The sequence below is a fragment of the Uranotaenia lowii genome, chromosome 2, assembly GCF_029784155.1.
Source record: "Uranotaenia lowii strain MFRU-FL chromosome 2, ASM2978415v1, whole genome shotgun sequence".
Taxonomy (NCBI): domain Eukaryota; kingdom Metazoa; phylum Arthropoda; class Insecta; order Diptera; family Culicidae; genus Uranotaenia; species Uranotaenia lowii.
Genome location: NC_073692.1, coordinates 62,416,537 through 62,428,769, shown reverse-complemented (window position 1 = coordinate 62,428,769; position 12,233 = coordinate 62,416,537). Strand labels below are relative to the sequence as shown.

General features: G+C 33.7%; 1 protein-coding gene across 1 annotated transcript in view; it reads right to left on the bottom strand.

Moving 5' to 3' along the window:
• The window catches only part of LOC129748238 (probable cytochrome P450 313a4), a 29,855-nt gene that overhangs the window by 16,824 nt on the left and 798 nt on the right, over positions 1-12,233 (bottom strand). The window lies entirely within an intron of this gene.

The window sequence follows — 12,233 nt, the reverse complement described above, 5'->3', positions numbered from 1 at the left end:
GTGGCGGTTTAATCCATCCACACACATTTCATATACAAAATCTTTGTTCTTGATCTAAAATTTATTTGTTTTCAAACCTTGATTAATAACTTATAGCAATCAAACAACCTAATGCAAAAAATTAGTTCAGATTTTAACTGCGACCCTTCAAGATGATAGAAAAACACGCTGCCACGAGGCCACGCCTGGATGCTGCCTAAACCGGCATCTGAAATTCAAAGTGGTAATACACTTTCCTAGAATACCTGCAAAAGCAGCCAGCAACTAGCAGCGAAGACGCATATTAATTTTTACTCAGAAAAATTACGAAACGGCATATATCAAAATCAAACATCCGTTAAAAAAATATCGATTTAATAAATTGGAATCTCATATTTAAAACTTCTAAGCCTAAAATTATACAAATTCTAGAGTTTATCTAGATATTTAATTCATGAATTACTTCATCTGACTTTCAATGTGTGATAAATTCGTGGTAGATTAATACAGTTGGACTAAATTTTTCAAAGTGAAAATATGTACTTATTTCAAAAACAATCATTTGCGAGTAACTTTAAGTTGATCTGAGTTGAAGTTTCAATGTAAATTATACATTTCAACAATCTCCAAGCTACAAAAAATTATTTATTGATTATATGCCCTTTTGAGATGTTCGTTCACACTTCATATTCATGAAATGGCGGACATGTCACAGAAAGTCTATTTATGTATCATTTTGGAACTTCAAGTCCATGAAAGGCTATTTGAGACCCAATTTGTAACTTTTATACTGAATGGAAGAGATTGACATATCACAAAAAGGCTATTTAAGATGTTTTTTGCAACTTCAAGTCCATAGAAGGCTAATTGAGACCCAATTTGTAACTTTCATACTGAATGGAAGAGATTGAAATGTCACAATTGTAGTGGTGAAGTTGGATGTACCGAACCCGAGAAGCTTTCGACAGCCAAAGACGTATTGATGGACGCCGGGATAGCCGAAAAAGTCGATGAAGTACGTGATATATGTACAGATGATGACGTTGGATTTCAAACCGGTCTTCATCCGCGAAAATTTCATTTTTTTTTTTTGTAACTTCAAAAAGTGAAACTAATGAAAATATTTGACAAAAAGCTCTTACTGGATAACCGAAGATATGTTAAACCGGGAGTGATACAACATGATAATTTGCGTGTTATGCTGTGTTTATTCGAAAGCTTCCGCATGGGCGTGCGTTATTATGTACAACTGAACATTTCCTGCATTTGGAGAAAAATCGAATCTTTCACTGGCTGGCTTATAATCCATATTAGTGTGTTTTTGGCGAAAACGTTTTAATTATAATATTGGAGTGTCGCGTGCATTTGGAATGCGTTTCGATGCCTTTTCTCAATAATGAATGTTGAGGAATGTGAATTTTTGTGCCATCAGAAAATTTCACCATGTGATTGACAAGGCATGTTGTTAGGGCTTGCTGTGATTAATAGAAATGAAAATTGTGTGCAATGTAGAATCCGTTGAGTTGGAGCCAAAGACTATCGGAAGAAAATGAAAAAGTGTGTGACTCCCGGCAGACGTTGGATTTTGGTGAGATTGTTTCATGTTGGCCTTTTGAAGCTTCATGGACAGCGCGTTTTGAAGCAATTCAACGTCGGTTCGTTCGTTATGCTCTTCGTGAACTACCTTGGGAGAATCCTTTAAACCTACCACCATACGCTCATCATTGTGCTCTGCTTGGACTTCATACGCTGTCGGATCGTCGTTCCATCGGTCAATCGCTGTTTGTGGCAAAGATTCTTCGGAACGAAATTGACTGCTCCTGGTTACTATCTCGCTGTAATATTTATGCTCCAGAAAGAACCCTACGTAATAGAAACTTGCTCTCCCTGGAACCTAGAAGCACGCGATATGGCAGTAACGACCCTCTCCGTTCCGCAAAAATATGCTTTCTACGTTATTATACTGTCTTCGACTTCAATGTTTCCATTTCAACTTTCAAACGCCGTATTGAATCTGACTTAAGAGACCAACTGAGAAATTAGGAAAAGTATCATGTAATGTACAAATAATATTAAGTAGATCATTAAGACACCTAAATATGTCAGATGATTTTGTATCAAATAAACAATAAACAATAAACAATGTTAAAATTTTCCAATCCTATCTGCCATGTAGGATCTTCTAATATATAAAGATGAGTTGGACTATATATGTTTGTATGCACCTTATACAAATCCACACCGCTTAACCGATCAGCCTGAAATTTGGCACAGTTATGTGTTTGGACCATGGTAAGGTTTTAGTAATAGTTTTGAGCCCCTCCCACCTGAGAAAAGGGACCCTCCCATACAACTTTCGTTTTTATTCACACGAACCAAAAGTTATGGCACCCATTTTGCCAACCGATTTTCGTTTCCCTTGGCGGGTTTGTTTTCACCATCACCAAGGGATGGGCATTAGAAACGCAAACGACCATTCAGAGTTCACGTGTACTGGATAGCTAATCAAAGCATGCTGATGAAAGCATGCTGTTCGTAGCATGGGTCACAGGCACGTGGTTCTTGTATGAAATAAAGTGCCTACATTATGGATGAAAAAATACCACTCGCATGTTACGAATATATTGATGAAAACCAGTCTTGAAAAATCTCATATTCATTTACCTGACAGCACCAAATATTGAGAAAACATCTCAGTCACCCAACTATTTCCCGCGGTTAATGATAAAAAAACAGAAGGCGCGTTCATGAAATCGCCTATCCATCATGTTCGAAGAATTTTTTTTCAGTTACTTCCACACTCATTCGTAAGTTGTTTTGATTGAAAATGAATACCTTCGGTAATCGTTTTCATGGTGATCCGAGTGAAAGTGAAAGACGGAAAAAAACATTCCTAGAAATATCAGCCTGCTGATATTGTTTGCATAGTTTTCCAAAGCGCTTCAACCAAATCTTCACAGGCACATGTTCGGACTTGAAATTTTCTTACCAAATGAGACTTCTCATATACCATTTTTCCGAGGAATTGAATGGAGACTGTTTGAGCCACCACAGGCTTTGGGAAATGGAGTTATGGCTTAGATATGGCTTCAGAAGAAAGATGTTCGGACTTGAAAATTTTGAACAAATTGGGACGTATCTTGTTTGATTTTTTTCGGAAATTTAAAAAAGCCTATTTGAGTCACCACACCCTTTGGAAAATGGAGAGATGGCTAATGAAAGTTAGTCGGTCAATGAAGAAGGTATCAAAATGATAACAATTGTTCAGTTCATTTTGCTTTGAAAAAGAAAAGCAATTTTAATTCTAATTTCCCATTTTCAACCCAAAATTCACACTCGTCTGGTTACAAAAAAAGTAAAATTTAATAAAATGTGAGTGAAACAATACCGCAGTTTTTATTTTTGATAAATTTATCAGAAGACCAATTTCAAATTTTGAAGCATAAAATTTAAAATTCAATATTTTTGAAGAAAAAATCATAGTTCAGAATTTGGTATCATAATCAGAGCCTTAATTTTTAATTTTTAGCCCTGCACTTACTCAAAGTATAAAACAAGAAACTTTATGTTATTATTTATTTACATAGTATTTATGTTAAAATCTTCAATAAAAGCTTGAATTTCAAATATTTTGTTCAAAATTTAAATAAAGAAGGTAAATTACGAGTACTTTAGGAGCGTTACAAAATCAAAGATCAAAATTTTCAAAAAAAAAAAGATTTAAATGGTTAACTGTAGGGAATGGAGGTTAGTCCACAGTTCACAATAATGACAAAGAAAATTTAGAAATCAGAATTTATTTTAAAAATTGTCTTTATAAAATCTCTGAAGTTCTAATTAGTTTTTGAATTATTAATCAATAGAAATCAATAGATATTTTTTAAATTTGTTGACATAATGTCCTTTTAAGAGGTATTTCTAATTATTTCAGATACTATGAGGTAGACGTCTGTTAAATATTTAGTTAAATCAAAAATAATCTAACGACAAGTAGGGATAGTTTTTCTTAATCTTGATCTTGGCTTGGGTGATGATGGTTTCCAATATTGAAAAAAAAACTGTGCAATTATCATGTGCTCCAAAAAAAATATGTATTTGATTAAAATAATGAATCTTATTTTAATAATGCAAATAAATCAAGACTTGTTCAACGATTAAGATCTTTCCAATTATAAGCTGAGGAAATTGCTTCTTGGAACAAATCTTTGTTCAGCTTAACCATCAAAATATTGCTTAAGGTATTTTCTCCAAGATTTGTTCGACGGTTAGTTAAAATGAGACCAAGGGCACTAAATGATCTCTCCACAGACACCTGATTGGAAGGAGTCGCCAGTACCACCATGGCCACTGCATACAGCTCTGGGTGCGTCGTTTTCCGACTATTTAACCCAGTGATTCCAAATGTCAAAACTGTGGTTTTGTCGAGGCTCTAAATCTAGTGATTGCAGTTGTTGTAAAAACTTCGTTTCACTACTGCTTTCCGTATCCACAGATCCTCCAAACATTTCGGTGAGATATGCGTCGAAATCATCGTTGTTTTCGGATTCGATGAAAGCTTCGTTAGTCATGTTTGGGGTTAATGACGTCGACTGGAGTTGTCGAATCCGCTGCCACGTTTCGTTGATGTACCCCTGAAAAAGATTATACAAAAATTGTGTTTCATAAAATATCATACATTGTACTATCAACCTTGACTACATATAAGATTTTGAATATAGAAACATTGAAGTATTAATCTGAGTTTGAAAATTTAATATATTGATAAATCATACCTGGATTTCAACTTTCTCCTGAGGTGAGAAAAATGTAGATCCATGGTAGTTTATTCGTGGATCCAGGTAAAGGGAAATCTTAAAAGCTCTTGAGTTCATTAGAGCTGATAACCGCGTCTTTAACGAGTTCAGTAAAGCAGGGACAAATGAGTTCTCCGTGCATTTACGAACCTCGCTCATTGCCATTAACCAAGCAATATAAAAGTCGGACAGCGAAACATGATGCTCCTCGTTTTTCTTGTGGTTCACAGTCGTTCAATAGTCCTTTAGAATTAGCCATCTTGCTGTGCTTCGTGCGGAAGTGGCGTATCATATTCCCAGGATCATACTTATCCTGGGAATAAATACAGTCACTAGCTGGGTCGATGTTACATGCTGCCTTCTGGTCTTTAAAAACGACACATGAATTTCCGATGTCTGTCAGGGTGCGTTTTCTGGTGTTTGAAGCCATTTTTTCACAACTGAAAATTTCACCTAAGTTGGTGAAAGACTGACTGACGGATTCAAAATTTTCATTGACTTCTTGGATGAACTGAGAAAGGCTGAGATGAACATTCAAAAAGAAGGACACCATTATGACAGCGATACGTAAACTCTGTCGGTGCACGTTCATTGCTAATGAGAGCGATGAAGAAAATGTGAAAACAAAACAGATAATGAACCCTCTGTCAGACTATTGAAGGTACATTGAGAAAAGGAAAAAAGTAGTAGTCGTTTGTTTTTGCTTGACTGAAGAATTTATTTTTTCGTTTTCAAAAGGTTGCATTGAAATTTTTCAAGACTGATGAAAACAGTGGTTTTCAAAGTGGTGCTTACTGCTCCTGGAGGGTATTGAGAGTCTACAAGAATACGCAGTATGTAATGTCAATGCAGTGATTCATCTTCATAATGAATTGACTTCTTCTGCTAAATAGCTATTTGAACGGAATGCTGAAAACTAATGACCGTTTTTTATAAATTCCAGCTTCTAAAAACCAACCATTTTCATATTATTGGAAATCCTCATAGAGAAAGAAAAAGTTTTCGAATTCAGAGTTATAAGCTGAAGACTGCGAATTCACAGCTTTGATAGCCGTCAAGGAATGTAAATGGGGGGTAAAAAATTGTACATGCATTATCTGAAAAAAAAAAAAAACAAATCCAACGCATGAAACTTTATGTAATAAAATCTGAGATTTTAGATTTATACCATTCAATTTCATTGGTAAAAATTCATTAAAAAAAACCTAAATCGAATGATACCTAAGAGATGTTAAATTGACAACTCTTCAAGTCTTTTCAATAATGAATGGGATAATTGTGTCCAAGAATAGACAAATTGAAAAAGATCTCAGATTTTTCATACCATTATAAAATGAAATCTTATGTTTTGAATTTGTCTTGGTACATCTTCATACCTGAACATAATCACATTTTCAAAGGTAATGGGAAGTATTAGAGAAAGATAAAGTGCGGACAAGCGGAAATTGCGAGTTCAAGTTCTTTACGGTGAGTTGTTGAATGTTTTTCGAGAAATTTATTATATTTACGGCTTATGTTCTTACTTTCTTTGATATCTCATTTTTCTCTAATATTTCCCATCACCTTTGAAAGTTAAAAAATGAACGATTTTGGTACCTAGATGATTTGTGTTTGATAACTTCAAAAAACTTTTAGTGGATCTTTCAACATTCAGGAAAAAGTATCATAAAACAGTGTGAAATTAAACTGCAAAGAAAAGGACACATACAATTGGAGACATTCAAAGTGAGTCTTCAACAAGGTTCAGAAGTCTATTTAGAAATTCTGAAGTAAATCAAACGCGAATATACTATTGTACGGGAAGATCATCTATCTTTAAATGTAGTATAAACTCCAGTAGAAATTTTCATTAGATGGGAAAGGGGAAAGATAAAAAATAAAAGTTTTAATATTTGAAGAATAAAAAGTAAGGCCAAATCTATTAAATCTCCATAAAAAAAAGGGTGGGTTAACATGTTTTTCGTGATAAGATAAATAAGCATACATAGGAAATTGTCACCTCATAACTATGAGTTTTTCAATATTATGAAGACGATAAACGCAGTTATTAATCTCAATCAAAGCTTTAAAAAGATTTACAAAATTTACAAAGTTAACTTGACCAAACATAGTTCAATTTTTTTATTATTATGAATAAAAAGCTTCTATAATTTCTAAAAGTCAACGACTCATTTTGATTTATATTTTAAATAAACCCGAGCAAGGACGGGTAGAATCAGCTAGTTTCCTATATTTTACCCTTCCAATTCCCTCCTGAAACAGATTTATGGGTCGTAATAGTTCTCTGCACCTAAAGAGTTTGTTTTTCTGTTTCAGACCTTATCCACCATGATTACATTGACTTGTCGCGGTGTGCATTATGGTACTGAACTGATCTTCAAAAGTAACACTTGAAATGAGTATTGAATACAGGTACTTATTTTGGCATCTCGTGTTGGTTTTGATTATCAGTTGTACCCTGGGTATCAGCCAATACTAGATGTGTGTAGTCACCCCATGCTATGCTAGATGATGACGTTGGATTTCAAACCGTGCAAGACAGACGAAAGCGAGGAAGAAAAGTAGCTAGTGATCTCATAGTATCTGATGGTTTTACAGCTGATTCAGATCAAGGAGCAAAACCTTGAGCGATTTTGGAAACACTAACCTCTCAAAATGTTCTAACGAGATACAGAACCAAGCAAATGAAAATAGACAGTATTAAAGCAAGATCAAAGTCATGTTCGAAATCAGCATCTTCGGTCGATCGTAGCTGGTTGAAATATAAAAAGTGATCTAATTCTGTTATTATGTTAAAACTTAGCAAAAGACACCGTTATATGAAAATGAATTCGATAACGAAAGAATTGTAAAGTTGTTAAAGTGTTAATGTAGTACAGACCCCGTTCGTTTTTGGCAACACGCTCGTAAATTTTATGTTGCCAAAATCGAATGTTGCCAAAATCGAACGGTTTTTTTTGTCACTTTTTTATTTTGTATTTAAATTTCAAATAACTCGAAATATATGTTAAACCTAATAAAAGCATTTTTTTTTTCAATTTGGCTCAATTTTATTAGTTTCAAGCAGTAAAACATGGAAAAATTCGTGGTTTAACTGTTAAAAACTATTATAATTAAGCCGAATTGAAAAAATTCATGCTAAAATTACGTTTTACATTAATTTTGATTGAATTGAAATGAGAATAAAAAATAAAAAAGTAACAAAAAAAACCGTATTTCTTTAATGTTGCCAAAAACGAACGGTTTTTGCTCGGATGTTGCCAAAATCGAATGTTGCCAAAATCGAGTGGGGTCTGTATATAAAAGTTGGTCAATAAATATTTTTTGTCTTAAAAAAAACCCCCCGACTCAGAAGTCGCGAAAAGGGCAGTAAATCAAATTTGAGTAAAGGACGTTTAGTTAGAACTGAGTAAGTGCTGTTTAGGCGACAACTAAGTAGCCGTCACTCTATTGAGTAGCTGAAAGTTAGCGAGCAAACAGTGTTAGTTTTGATACTCCACATGCTTTGGTCAACTCATAATTGAATAATAGATCGATGATTCTTGATGACAGGTGATGATCATAATCGCGGTACAAATGATTACATCAGCACACGGTAAACCTGAACGAATTAAACTGAATTCATGGTAACTCAGCAGTGTTGCCAGATATTCTCGGTGGATAACTCGGAAATGAGTGGTTTCGCATTTACTCATTCAGAAATGAGTACTTTCCCGGTTAGGGAATATTGTAGATGGAGAATGCGACGATTGCAATCTTTAATGAATTGTGTAAATTTCGGAAGATTTCAGCGTTTTGAACTCGGATCATTTTTTTCACATTTTGGTTTATCACTTCTAGTTTTGGTAATATAACATCACTAAAACCAAGTCTTCTATTATTTAATATGTGACATATGTGTCATTTATCAACTTTATTGAAGACTGCAAAACGATTCAACTTTTTTTTAATGTCTAAGATTCAATTTTATTTAAAACTTTACTAACATTTCTACAGAATTCTCCTTCTTTGAAGATTTTGAAGAACAAACAAAAAGAAAAATTCCATCACTTTTTTTTAAGAAGTTTGAATTTAAGCTGTCTTTGAGTAGGTTTATTATTGAATAAAACCTTTATTTTCAAAATTTTTGCAATAGTCTACAGTTTTGCCAAAAAAGTTTTGAATGTGATTTAAAGCTTTCCTATCCTTTTCATTACAAAAAACACAATCTTTCTTGAAGAATGAGGATCTGAACTTAAGATAATTATTGTTGAATCCTTTTCAGGTCGTAAAATTTCAATTGACGATGAGATAGAGAAAACTTGAAATTTTTAACTGTAAAACTTGCGTTTGATATATTGAAATGTTTCAGGCTTTATGTTGGTTATAACCAACATAAAGCCTGAAACATTTTAATATATGTAGTTTACAAAATTTTAACAAAAAATCAAGAACTTTGTTGACCGACCCATATTTTTAACGTGGAATCGGGCAGTGAATGTGAACTGTTTTTGTGTTATGCTCCAAATATGAAATTTTGGAAAAAGAAAAACTTGGAAAATGTACTTAGATTCCAATATCTCGGACTCTATAACATAAATTTAAAATCTGTTTGGCATATTGAAGCTGATCAAATATGCTACCGGTCATTTGAACTTCAATTTTTCAATGACTATCAGTATTGTTGAAAATAGTGAGTTTATGATCGAAAAATCAATTAAAAAAACACATTTTTTCAGAGAAAATTTTGTTCTACCGACGGTTTTCGACTCGATGGTAACAATTGAAATTTTTATCTTCTATATTATTTAAATGTCAGTTTAAAACCAAGATTTCAAGTGCTTTTTTAACGAAATCGATTGAAAATTGTAAGAATTGTGGTTTCATTCTTTAACAGTAATTTTTGTAACCACAGTGATTAACAAAATTACTTGTCTTAGTCTAGTAGGAATCAAACATGATAAATCTTACCCGCTCTAGGTTAAATTGATCATTGGCTTACCAGAAGGTCACATGCCAAATTTAAGAAAGGACTGACCAATGGATGGGGTGTACTTGAGCCTCAAGCGTGAATGGGATTTTAAGGTATTTTGCTGGGGAAAAGCAAAAATACTGATTTTTCAACATTAACTTTATTTTTCACCGGCTGATTGCTTTTTATAAATAATTTTCTGAAGTCCAAATCAAGACGAATATTTCACTCGAAGACCGCAACACAATTGGAGTTAAAACAAAAAAAAAAGTTTCAAAAATTGTATTTTGGCTGCAAATTGTCGTAGCAATGCTTAAAATGTACTCATAGCGTGTCAGCTTCAATATGCAAAAAAAAAAACAGATTTAAAATTTATGTTATGCCGTCCGAGATATTTGAATCTAAGTGCAAGAATTTTTTTTTCTTTTTCCAAAATTTCATATTTGGCTCAAAACTCAAAAATTCTTCTACTGATTTTTTTTTTTGGAATTTGGTATTTGGGTTCAGGGCCCGATTTTACACTGAAAATTATCATCAGTTTTCTTACACGGACAAAACAAAACTACCCATTACTGGGTTGATATCTATTAAGCCCAAAGTACGTAGTTTTGAGCGGATAGTTTTGATCTACTACAGGCTTTTGATCAAAGTACCCACTCACTAGGCCATGTGGTTTATCTATAGGTGGGGACAACTAAAAACTTTAGTATTAGTTCGTTGTATCCATACAGTTGTTTATGAACGATTGTGACGTAACGCGACGCCATCACGGAGTCAAGTGTGAAGCGCCCAAATGTAGCCATGGAGACTTATAAGGAGGAATGTTTGGGACGCAAATAAACTTGTTTATTATTTAGAACGAAAACCGTCGCCCCGTGCTGTGCGTCAGGAAAAAAAGCGTTAATGAATGGGTGCTTTGATTGTGATTTATGAAATTGCATGGAACATTGTATGCCGTCGGTGAATGGCGACTTCAACGTCGAGACGCTCATGAACGATTGTGACGTAGCAATCAAAACATTGAAAAAACTGATTCTCACACTCGTGCAAGGGTACTCTTGTCCGCACCTATAGATAAACCACATAGCTCACTAGGTACCATTTTTCCATCATTGTCCGACATTTTCTTGCAGTTTGCAGCAATGTTCATGGCACAAGTAGCCGGAATATAAATAATTATTCAGGATAAGATTCGCATTGATATCGGCAGAAACCTGCAAACCAAGTTTCCGGTACCTAAGTGTTTTTTGTTTAGTTTTTTTTATAACACTGCTTTAGCTCAAAGAGTTCGTTATTTACAGATGCAAAAGCAAAGTCTAAGACTTAAGAGAGCCCCATAAGATGTTCCCTTAAAGCATCGTTTTCTTATTAAGAAGCTGCCGATTATGGTCGCGACGGTCAAAAGCAGCAACAGAATGACGAGGACATCGTTCAAGACAGAAAAAATCAAATTAGGATTCCTTCGATAGATTAGTTTTTTTGTTTACCGTAAGTGATGGAGTTCCGGCTAAACTTAGTTCATTTATCCATAATTATCGCTTTACACAAATAAATTGTTAAGTTTGCCAGAGGTGGATTTGAATGATCTAATATCTACCATAGTATTCATTAATATCAGCAAAAAACAACACTTAACAGATCTGATTAATCTATTTCTGTACAGCAGCTGAACCAGAGCCTTTCGTTGGCAAATTGACCAGGAACCAGTAAGAAAGCTGATGCCGAGATTATACAAAAAGAGCTTTTTCAGATACAAGATTACAAATTATTATTTTTTATGCTTATTCCAATTTTTATAACATCATTCCATTTTATTCCAGCATGTTAAAAAATCATTAATCTCCAGCAGCAGCACATCATCATCCTACTGGGAAAATTTCAAGTTACCTGATTGCCCCGTTGATAAACTTTCGGATCTAAACCACCAGCAAAGTCTATTTGAATTCTGTTAGTACATAAGAAATAAATTACGGTCTTTCCAGCTGTCACGAGCCAACATTCTAAAACAAGGTTTAAATCTAGGTTTCAAATCATTGTAAACTCTGAACAAACAATTTTCACTCATACCTACAACATTAGATAAAAAAAAAAATCATATCTATAGGTATATTCCAAATGGATGGCAAAATAGCATAACATAAAGTGATGGTGAATACAAGTTCTGGAAATAATATATTACCATGTTTTTACAAAATACGAATGAAATATATGATATATGATAAAAAACCGAACACAAAAAGTAATTAATCAACTTTTTTTAGTTTTTTTTTTTTTTTTTCAAATGACTGATTTTTTTTTTAAATGAAGTAAATAGTTTTGAAAATCAATTTACGTTTTGGTTTCGAAGTAATAGTTAATACCGTTATCTGCTGGTATCATAACTTGATTTTTACAAGAATATTTCCGTTATTGCTAAAAATTGCTTATGCAACTCGTTGCAAAACTCGATTTTTCAGCACTCGTAGTAATTATCCAACTCGGCGAGCCTTGTTGTACGATTCGTGCTGAAC